This window comes from Haliotis cracherodii, unplaced genomic scaffold (assembly GCF_022045235.1).
Source record: "Haliotis cracherodii isolate W230 unplaced genomic scaffold, xgHalCrac1.p SCAF_30, whole genome shotgun sequence".
Taxonomy (NCBI): Eukaryota; Metazoa; Mollusca; class Gastropoda; order Lepetellida; family Haliotidae; genus Haliotis; species Haliotis cracherodii.
The window spans coordinates 3,800,634-3,812,191 of NW_027266287.1; positions in this window are offsets into that span (position 1 = coordinate 3,800,634).

Sequence of the window (11,558 nt, forward strand, 5' to 3'; positions counted from 1 at the left end):
CAGCGATGATTTACTGAAAAGAGGTCGGCTTCTTCCGAGCTCTGCTCTCTCAAGTTATGAGTGGAGAGACGATCGTATGAACTTTAAGGGTGGTGTTGCTTTCTCCGTCCAAAAGGTTAAGCAACCACCTGGAAATGCTTGGAATGAATTTCTTAATGATAAAACAGAAAATTATTTTACTAACCCAGGAGTTGTAAGAGTTAATGAATCAATAAGAACTTATGTATGGTGCACAATCGCAAACACGAACGGGAATAATCGGTTCTGGGACGGCACCCGATGCACAAAAACAGTTTGTCGCAAATGTTGAGGATGCTATTAATTCACCAGTTGACATACCATCTTCTATAAAACGTTATCAAGATGTATTACAGTACGCTCAATCCAAGGTAGACTATGTTTATGCGCCGGGACTATACATGTCTCCGAGTAATATGGAACTTAAGATCCGTCAAGTGATAGGCTATAATAATAAAATTGTTATTGCTACAGATCAACAAAAAACAGGTATAAATTCAATATTAACACCGAATTAATAACGCAAACAAACTCAGGCGAAACGGGAATAGTCAAGCCACAGATATCTACTAACGCTCCTACTAATGCACAACCACACAACCACAAGTGCCACCACATATGGCAGCTAAAAATCAACAACATATCGATGAAAAAACAGTGCTTATAGTAGGTGTAGTCGCGGCTGGTTTACTCATGATTTGGTTAAATAGTCTTTAGCGGATACGTACAACAGCCCCGCAATTGCTACGATCAGTGCCCACAAGTTTTGACTAAGCCAAGTGGTGGTCTTAGCTAATAAATTCACGAGCCAGGAAACAATACTCCCTATTATACCTGGAAGTGCAGACGCGGCTTTCCCAGCGAGCTTTCCCAGTGCTGAAAGCATGCTTTTAAATGCTTTTATCCACTCTTTTATGCCATCCCTATCACTAGGTGGTGCACCACCTCCTGTACCACCACCGGTTAACGCGAGAGTCAAAGTCGATATAATAAATCCCAATGCGGTTAAAATACTGGCAATGATTATCCCCTGTTCTCTGAACAATGTTTTAATTTTATCGGCCAGTGTAGTGTCATCGTTGAGGACTTGATCAATAGTTTCTCGAATTCGACTGATTTGTGAACAAAGGGCCTTTCTATTACTGAAAGCAGCCTCAAGACGGGCCGATCTTTTGTCTTCTAAGTTATGCAATCTTTCTGCAACACGTCGTCGACTGAATTCATTTCCCAGCTGTTCAAGTTTATGTTTTCTCATAAGCTATATGCTTGTCGAGTTTGGATAGCTTTTCTATATTATTGATGAGTTCTCCCCGCATTGTTTGTATTGCCTTCTCAAGACCTCGTAATTCCCTAATACTGAACTCCGAGACCGTGGAATTATCATAGTAGGTATCCAAGATTTCTCCAAGGCCACCTTCGAGCTTTCTTCCAAATTATCTATGTTACCGAGTTCAGTACGCACAGTCCAGAACCTTAGTAGTCTTCGCGGAAAGTTTTTCTCGTCGTGAGTAGTCCACAAAACCTAATTCGTCACGAACAGTGCTGATACCGTATTTAGCGGCTATCGTAGACAAAGCTAGGGATTTACGACCACGAGAATTCATAAGATCAATATCTGGAGCGCCGCGCAGTCGCAATATTTCTTTACTATCTAATTCAAACTTTGAATAGTCAGGACCAATTGGGGTATCTTTAAAGGTATCGTAATAATCATTAACGGTTGATTGTAAAAGTTCATCGTTTATATTCATGCCACCAAAGCTGGTTTCATCAGTACCCTCTTCGATTGTACTAGTATCAGTTATGTTATCTAGATTAAAATCATCCATTTTTATATTAAACATAAGGTTACATAATTTCAATATAACAATGTCTTCGCAATACGGACACAAGTTAAACCCACAACGTAGACTTCGAGATCCATTAGGGGTCAAAGCAATTCGTCAGTCTGTAACTATAACTAATAACCCGAGTACCATCGATCAGAATCAAACGCTTCTGGTTCGCTTTCCTAATCTCGGCGCACACGATGTGTTAGTCCCGGGAATTGTCCGACTAGCATTTACGATTAGTTTGACTTCTATCGACGTTAGCAGGGAGCCTGTTCAGAACATAGGTCGTGCTAAGAAAATCGCTATTAAAATTAGCGGTTATGAGGTTTTGAGTATCGACGATAGTGATGTATACTATTGTTACATGGATCTCTGGAGAACAGATAAAGAGTGGGAAAACTTACAGTACCAAGGTATTTGTAATCGGAAGACATTGAGACTGCATGTGGTTGCTGAAAATGGTGATAATACGGTCGTAAAAGATCTCGCTGTTGCCGGCGCATTAGATAACCGATTCTATATTCCGCTAGACTTTGAATTACTAGATTCCCACAGGCCCTTTTATCAAGCATCCCTAGGTGATAGGTTAGAATACGAACTCACTTTTAATGACTACGGCAGAGTAATCAGAGCTGCTGAAGATGCTAGCTATTCCATTGACAATATCTCACTCGTATTTAAAACCAATCAACCAGCTGCTTATGCAATTGCTTAGCAAATATAGCAAAATTATAGCAAAAATATGGCAAAATTATAGCAAATTTAGCAAATTTAGCAAAATCATAACAAAAATATGACAAAATTATAGCAAATGTAGCAAAATTATAGCAAAATTAAAGAAAATATAGCAAAAAATAGCAAATATGGCAAAATTATAGCAAAAATATGATAAATTGAACTTTAGCGGTTAATATGACATAATGTGGTTTGAAATCCTCATTCTTTCGCAACAGTTTATTATTATGGGCTGTATTGGATATGCCATATTTCATTATGTTAGACTTAAATATCTCCTTAGGCATTACATTATGGAATGGGACGAACTCATTGAACAAATGCTCAAAGATGAGCCAGAACCTATGACAGATAAATCTTTAGATAAACATAGAGAAAGACTCACTGCTTTGGCAGCCGGTGGAAAATGTTCCCAATATTTTGGGGAAAATTATACCATCAAAAACATTGATAACATCACCAACGAAGAAATTAAAAAACTGTACGCGCGTTACGAGTCTAGACTGGGAGCTACCATGACTAAAACAATAGGGTTGGCTATACTACAACTATACACAGACATAGCTAGTACGTTTCTCCCTATCCCGGCAGAACATTGCATGTATTTATGCGAATCTCTCGAGAAACACCCATTCATGGAACATGCTATAAGCTCAGTGAGCTGTGAGTTTCATCATAGATACAGAATGTTCTTAGCTCCACTCACCACTGCTTTAATAACTGTATTGTCAATTTAAACATACGTGCCCACTTAATAATATAAATGGAGACTCAACAAGTGACACCACAACAGATTGCGGAAACACAATCGCAACACTTGACACCACAGATTGTGCACGAGGAAATGATAACCCCATTGTACAAGCCAGAGTGATGAGGGAGAACCAAAAAAACATCACGTGTGGTAGGATGGGGGCGCTTGCGAGGAAAGCGAAACTAATGCATAATTCAAATAGTCGTCCGATTAAAACTTGGGCATTAGAAGGAGTTGTTGCTATAGCGGCTGTACGGTTGTTTTAAAAGACCGGAGAAGAAAAAATGTCACCCCCGATGTCACACCAACAAGTTCAATTAGAGATTAGCCCTCATATAATGCTATAAGAAGCATGACTACTCCAGTTACAGACGGTAAAATGTTGGTAAACGCAACGTATCATTCAGCGGTGGTCAGCAGCTTGGCCATTGGCTATGCCTGTAAAGCAAAAATGATTACTAAAGCCACACCACCCAATCTAGATTTTAATGGTTATGATATCGGTATGGTCATTCTCGATATTGGATTGGCTATGGCAACAAAAGATATGCTCATCAAACAAGGGCTTATCCCAGAAGACATAATGAAGTAATTAAACATTTGAATATATTATATTCATATAAACATTTGAATATTTTATATTCATATAATATGGCAACAATTGCCATGATGGTCGGTGGAGCTATTGTAAATGCTCTAGCTTTTTCGGGTAGTTTTTTTTTATTTTCTAGTATGAGGGAATCAAACGCTAAAGAAGTTGAAGAGGAGCGTAAACGACATAATAAAGCATTAGAACAACTCAAAGCAGCCCAGTCACAATGGACCAGGCGCAGAATAGAGAGATTAGATTTTATTCATGATGAACTGCATGAACTAGGGAGGGACATTCAATTCAAACGTTTAGGATGTTGAATCTGCCATGCATGAATACTTCCTCGTTTATGGGAAAAAACTTGAACCAATGCAGAGACCAAAAATATGTCAGTTTTATACACTGTCAGAGGCTCAGAAAAACCAAGAGATAATATTCATAATATTTGGGTTGACTGCTGTGGCTATTTATAGCTACACAATAACTATGCATAAACCATGACCTAGTTAGGGCTGGCGAGCGAGTCACTCTGACTGCTAATCACTCTGACTGGAGATGTGAGTTGCATTTAGACAAATGATATGATAGATGTATAACCATGAATCTGTGCAGATTTACACTCATGGGAAAGCAGACTCAATGTAACCGACGTTCTGTTGGTATTTACTGTGGTATACACTCTTATTACATCAGGCGGGGAAATTTAAACGATACATGTTCTGTATGTGGGATAGGGGTCAAAGGTCATTATTGTTTATGTAAGAAACATGGTGCTGATAGGGTCAGGAACCAGATTATTTACGCTAGGAAGAGAGATTACATCAACGAGAGGAATAGGTTTGGGAGAATACATATTTAGATATATGAAAAATAACTAATTAGACAAATGAATCATTTTGCATATACCATTAAACCACAATGGTTTTTGTGAGAGACTTGAAGGCTTTAGCAAAACAACGTGGTCCACATGGATATTCTCGAATGAGAAAAGCTGAATTGATCGATTTACTTGGAATACAACAAACCCCAGACTGTTAGAGAACTCAAAGCTCAAGGAAAAAACAGTGGGCTGAAAGGTTATTCTCGAATGAGAAAAGCTGAATTGATCGCTTTACTAGATAATAATGATGTTGATAATAAACAACAAGATGATATTGTTGAGAAAAAACAACAAGAATTAAAATTTGTACCCACATCTGCCGGCTTTGGTAAATATCTAAGAGGTTGGAAGATGGATATTAATTCCAACATGGATGTTAATGATGTTAAACCTATCATATCGAGTAAAATCAACGAGGAGTTAGATGATTTACATAGTATAAATACCAGCTGACGATTAAAATGTCATTGAGTAAAAGTAACACAGAAAATAGAACTGAATATACCGAACAATATTTCGGGAGCAATCAAGAAGTTATAACCGAATCTGATACTATAAATCGATAGTTTATATTTAGATATAGCAAATTATATGCCCTTCAAAGGTGGATCTTATATAGATTTACCCCCGTATTATAAAAAGAAAAAAGCCATAATTAATGTAAAAAATAAATCCGATGACTGTTTAAGAATGATGATAAGATCTGCATTGTTCCCCGTAGACAAACATCCGGATAGACCTTCTAGCTATCCTCAAAACGATGGACTAAACCTCGATGGTATAGACGAACCAACACCAATCTCACAAACTGATAAGGTGGAAAAGCAAAATAATTTAGCTATAAATGTTTTCAGACATTCTTCTAAAGGAATTGTTGTACACAGGATAAGCTCCTCTCCAGAACATATTCCCAGAATCAATTCATTTCTGATTGAAAATATCATTTGAACATTATTGTAATCAAATGCCAGTACCGTATGTAATTTACACTGACTTCGAAGCGCTTATCAAACCTATAGAAAATAATCAAGATAATAATCGAGATAGTAGTTTTACGTACAAAACTCAAGAACATATTCCTTGTGGGTTTGGATATGTAGTTGTAAGGTATGATGGGAAAACAAACCCGCCCGTGATTTACAGAGGTCCCGATGCATCGGGAAAGTTCCTAGAATATCTACAAAATGAAGAGAGAATAATCAAGGAAAATTTATTGTGTAAGAAACTCATGTGTATGACGAGGGATAATTGGAGTACCTATAAGAGGTCAACGAGTTGTCATGTTTGTAATAAACCCCTGAATGGGATTCCGTAAGAGATCATTGCAACGTCAAGGGTAATTATTGGGGTGCCGCGCATAACAAGGATAATTTGAAACTAAAAATGAATTCTCAAACAATACCCATCCCCGTTGTGTTTCATAACCTTAGAGGATACGATTCTCATCTTATCATACAAGCTATCTCAAAGACCGACGGCGGCTTAACGTGCATTCATAAAAATATGGAAAAATACATATCATTCACGTTGACTAAAACTATACATTATACGGACAAGGATGGGAAAGCCAGAATAAAGCAAAGTAATGGACTTAGATTCATAGACTCCGTACAGTTTCTGTTATCTTCCCTGGACAATTTAGCTAATGCGAACAATCCCGATGACTTTGCAATAACAAATCAATATACCGATAGGTTAACTCGTCATTTGTTGCTGAAAAAAGGTGTATATCCTTACGAATATATGATGATTGGTCTAGATTCGACTAAATTACCACACCTTGAATCATTCTATAGTAACTTAACAAAAGCTAAAATAACAGATGCCGATTATGAACACGCTCTGACGGTGTGGGATAAATTAGGTTGTAAGAATTTAGGCGATTATCACGATCTGTACTTAAAAACCGATGTACTGTTACTCACGAATAATGCGAATAATGCGAATAAAGGGTACATACTAGAGGTTGACTTGGAATATCCAAATTCCTTACATAAAGATCATAACAGTTATCTGCTAGCTCCTGAAAGATTAATGTGAATAAAGATTGGATGTCGGAATATCAACACTCCTTGATGGGTAATACAAGGTTAGCTAAGGTTGAAAAACTCGTGCCAAATTTGATGGATAAGACAAAATATATAGTCACTACAGATATGTCCAGTTATATCTATCGTTAGGTATGAAACTAAAGAAAATACACAGAGTTCTAAAGTTTGAACAAAGCCATTGGATGGAGCCCTATATAAGGCTGAATACAGATTTAAGAAAGATAGCTACCAGCGATTTCGAAAAGAATCTATATAAGCTCATGAATAACTCAGTATTTTGTAAAACTATGGAGAATCTAAGAAGGCGTGTTGATGTTAAATTAGTAAGATCTAATGAGGAAGAAAGACTCAAGAAACTTATAGCTAGTCCGTCTTTTAACAGAAGCAAGATATTCGATAACGACTTAGCCGAGTTGCATATGCAGAAGAGTAATATAAAATTCAACAGACCGGTGTACGTTGGTATGAGTATTCTCGACTTGTCAAAACACTTAATGTATGACTTTTATTTCAATGAACTTAAGAAGCAATACGGCGATAGATGTGAGGTGTTATATACCGACACAGATTCTTTGTTGATTGAAATACAAACCGAGGATGTATATAAAGACATGGCAGAAATGTACGACACAAGATATGTACGACACAAGCGATTACCCAAAAGATAATCCACTGCACAGCGTAGTAAATAAAAAGGTATAAGGAAAGATGAAAGATGAATGTGCTGGGACCTCTATAGCAGAGTATGTCGGATTAAGACCTAATATGTATTCTATAAAGAAGTCCGATAATGGAGAGAAATGAAAAGCAAAGGGTGTTAAAAAGTATGTGGTAAAAAGCATATTCAACACGAACAGTATAAAGAAGCATTATTCAACAGTAGAACATTCAAACACGAGATGTTAACTTTAAGAAGTTACAATCATAAGATATATGGATTAAGAATGAACATGACATCATTATCCCCCTTAGATACAAAGAGATGGATTGATAATGATGGTGTTACTACCTATGCTTATGTAGGGTGGTAATACTGTACTGTTGGGAACTATGAACAACTCTTCTCGTACAAATGCCCTGCCCTGGTCCATCTTTAAGATAATAAAGAATAGGCTCTCCTTCTTTCATAACCAATCAACTAATGTTATATGTCTTAAGAGACCAAATCAGATCGGTTGCGCGACGTAGGCCTCCTTCGAGTTCAACGGGCTGGTATAAATATCTTACGCTTACTCTATCCGGAAGTTTTTGTTCTTTGCTTCTCTTCTGTGCTGAAGATTCTGAAGTCACGGATTTCATTTTAATTGCATCGGATGGTTTCTTCCCGATAAATCTCGTTATTTCATTATTCAGCGCTGATACAACAGCTGATAATCGTGTCACCCATTCGGTTGATCTCAATCGGTCGGATTTCATTTCGATCCCATACTGATAGCCAAGCAAACGTTCCGCTAATGTCCGGTTCAATCTTTCAACGACAGCTTGACTATGGTGGGCCTCTTTTTCACCACGCCTGATTTCTACATCGTGCTTTGTTAACAGTTTAGTTACCGATCCCATAAACTCGCGACCAGGATCTACTTGAAATAACTTGGGCCATTTTATTGGTCGTGTTTATATATGCGACTCAGTGCATTTGCTACTTCTGTTGAATCTTTTGAGGTTAATGGCTCAGCCTCTTTGTATCAAGTAGCCACATCCACTACTTCTTCCTCAGTATATAACGTGGTGCTGGTAAGTATATTTGCCACATCGCTTGTTTCTTTAACCAATCCTTGGCTACATCTTTAGATACCTTAGCCGCTGTGGCTAATTTTTTTATTGCTCCTATACCTTTCCAATATCCTCGTGGGCCATAGTAAATTTCCATTATTAATTAATATTGATGTTTCTTTTAATATAAATCATGACTATCGTGGAATCACATCATCATTTTTGCATAAAACAATCCCTCTGTAGTGGTGGTATAGGTATATAAATCTGGCTCCAGTGGAAGTGGTCTAGAACCCCTATTACCTATACTACTCGTGCAGCAGTTGTTTTCGGGACATCACGTGACATTTTACACATGACGACAATGACTCTCAAGCGATCAATATGATGCACATGTTTAAGCAATTGCAGACACCAGCAAAAGAGACTCAGATACCGTGACTTGGTGCAAGGTGTAAAATGAATGTTGCTGCAGTTCATTACAGTCTATCACTATGATTGAGTAAATGGGATTTAGCAAAGAGCGAGCAATATTCCAGTTATGCTTCGATATGTGAAACAACAAATAAGCTTTACAGTATATCTTTTTGAAATTCCATTCATATAGTTAGTGCTTTACTACCATCATCCCAAAACTCCCATCCCCAACATTCAGACCACCGAAATCACCATCAACCTACACAATCATCCCCCAACTATTCTTTCACCTACTCCACCATCATCACAACAGTCTCATCACCTAAACCACTATCAACCCAAAGTTTCCATCACCTAAACAACCGTCATCCCTTCTATCATATCACCTACTCCACCATGAACCCAACAGTCACATCACCTACACCACCATCAACCTAACAGTCACATCACCTACATCCAAATCAACTTAACAATTCCATCCACAACATCACGACCCCAACAGTCACATCATCTACACCACCATCACGCCAAGATTCCTATCAACTACACCAACCATTCCTCTCATTACTGTAGTTTATGTGGAGGTTTATGACGTTCATCGTTTAAATTAGCAAAAAGGTCAAAGAGAAGGCAATAAAATATCACAGGCATAACAGTTAACTATTTCAGTAGTACATCCGTTTTTCAGCACACGGCTTCTGAAATTTTCATCTAACGCCTCAATATCGTTGAATATTTTTACCTTTATTGCTAAATTATCACGTTTTGTCTGTTTGAGGATTCACATGCCATTTCGAAAATATATAAAGGCCACACACGTGGGTTTTCGGATAGATTTACGAGAATCATTAATAACTCAAATCGTTATCTCATGATTAAAACACAACCACCCATTCTTGACTACATTCAGCTCGCCCTGGATAAAATTCCGAAAAAAGTCTAAGTTCTTGTAAGGTATAAAACTCGTACATAAATGAAGCTAATGATCCTGTGACTTTGGAATCGGTGTATTTCCAGTATAAAGAAGTCTTTAAATGATTGGGTGAAATGTGGACCTTTTCACATTTACCAGGGTGCAGATACACGTTCTGTTGAAAAGATATGTGAAGTATGATATGTGCTTTTTTATAGGTGTTCTGTGATGTTGTTGTGTGGTATGTGTTATGTGACTGATGTTTTCCCATATGTGCTATTTGATATGCATTATGTGATTTGCGATAGATTATATCCTATGCACGTCTACACCGGGTTCAAACGAAATGTCGTACTGCATTATGGTTTTGTTATTGACTCCTTCTGAAAACCATTCCATGTGTTATAGGAAAATGTGATATGCGATATGTGAAATGTTGTATGTGTTATACGATATCTGTAATATTACATGAGATATATGATATGTGATATGTGGTATGTGGCATGTGGTATGTGATATGTGGTATGTTTTGTGACTCATATGTAATTTCTGTTATGTGTTATGCAGTGTGTGGTATGTTATATATGATATGTGATGTGTAGTATGTTGTGTGATTCATATGTAATTTCTGTTATGTGTTATGCAGTGTGTGGTATGTTATATATCATATGTGATATGTGGTATGTTGTGTGACTCATATGTATTTTTTGTTATGTGTTATGCAGTATGTGGTATGTTATATATGATATGTGATATGTGGTATGCTTTATCCAACCAAAGTTGGCATTCATGGTGACTCACACATTTCCATACCTAAAAGAACGTCTACACCCTTCCTCAACACGGTCTTTAAAATATTGCACTACACGGGACATACGTGTTGCAACCAAACAAATACACCAATTTCATATATTTTCGACAAACATGGCCAAGTAATGTCCATAAATAGAGTTTGCAAACTGTCCATAGACCGGATTCGAACCGGTAGAAGAAATTAGGGTATCATCATTGATGGGAACAAGAATTGTGTATTTCAGCATTGTTGATGATACGTTGTGACGTAATAAACTCACCGTCAAAAGAAACGCGAACCATAGAAACATACAGATAAGTATGTAGGTTAAGAAGAGAAGTTTCCAATGTGTACCACTTAATGACAAAACTAACAATCAGTCAAGCATGATCACAAAATGCTTTCGCCTCATTTGCACACACGTGTCTTGCACTATCTCTGATGACATGGACCATATCGTTTTTCCTCACTTTGAATATTAATGGGGGTAAAAGGTAATTTACTCTGCAATTGTTTGTAGTTTTCGTATAGCTACATGAAAATGCCAAGCCAAAAGAAACGCGAACCATGGAAACATATAGAGAAGTATGTAGGTTAAGGAGAGATGTTTCCAGTGTGTACCAATTAATGACAAAAACAAAAATACCTTAGAAGAACTTAGACTTTTTTCGGAAATCTGTCCAGGGCGAGCTGGATGTATTCAAGAATGGGTGGTTGTGTTTTGATCATGTGACAACGATTTCAGCTATCAATGTATGTATTAATGACTCTCGTACATCTCTCCGAAAACCCACGGTTTGTGGACGTTATATACTTTCGAAATGGCATATGATTTCTTAAACAGACAAAACGTGATAATG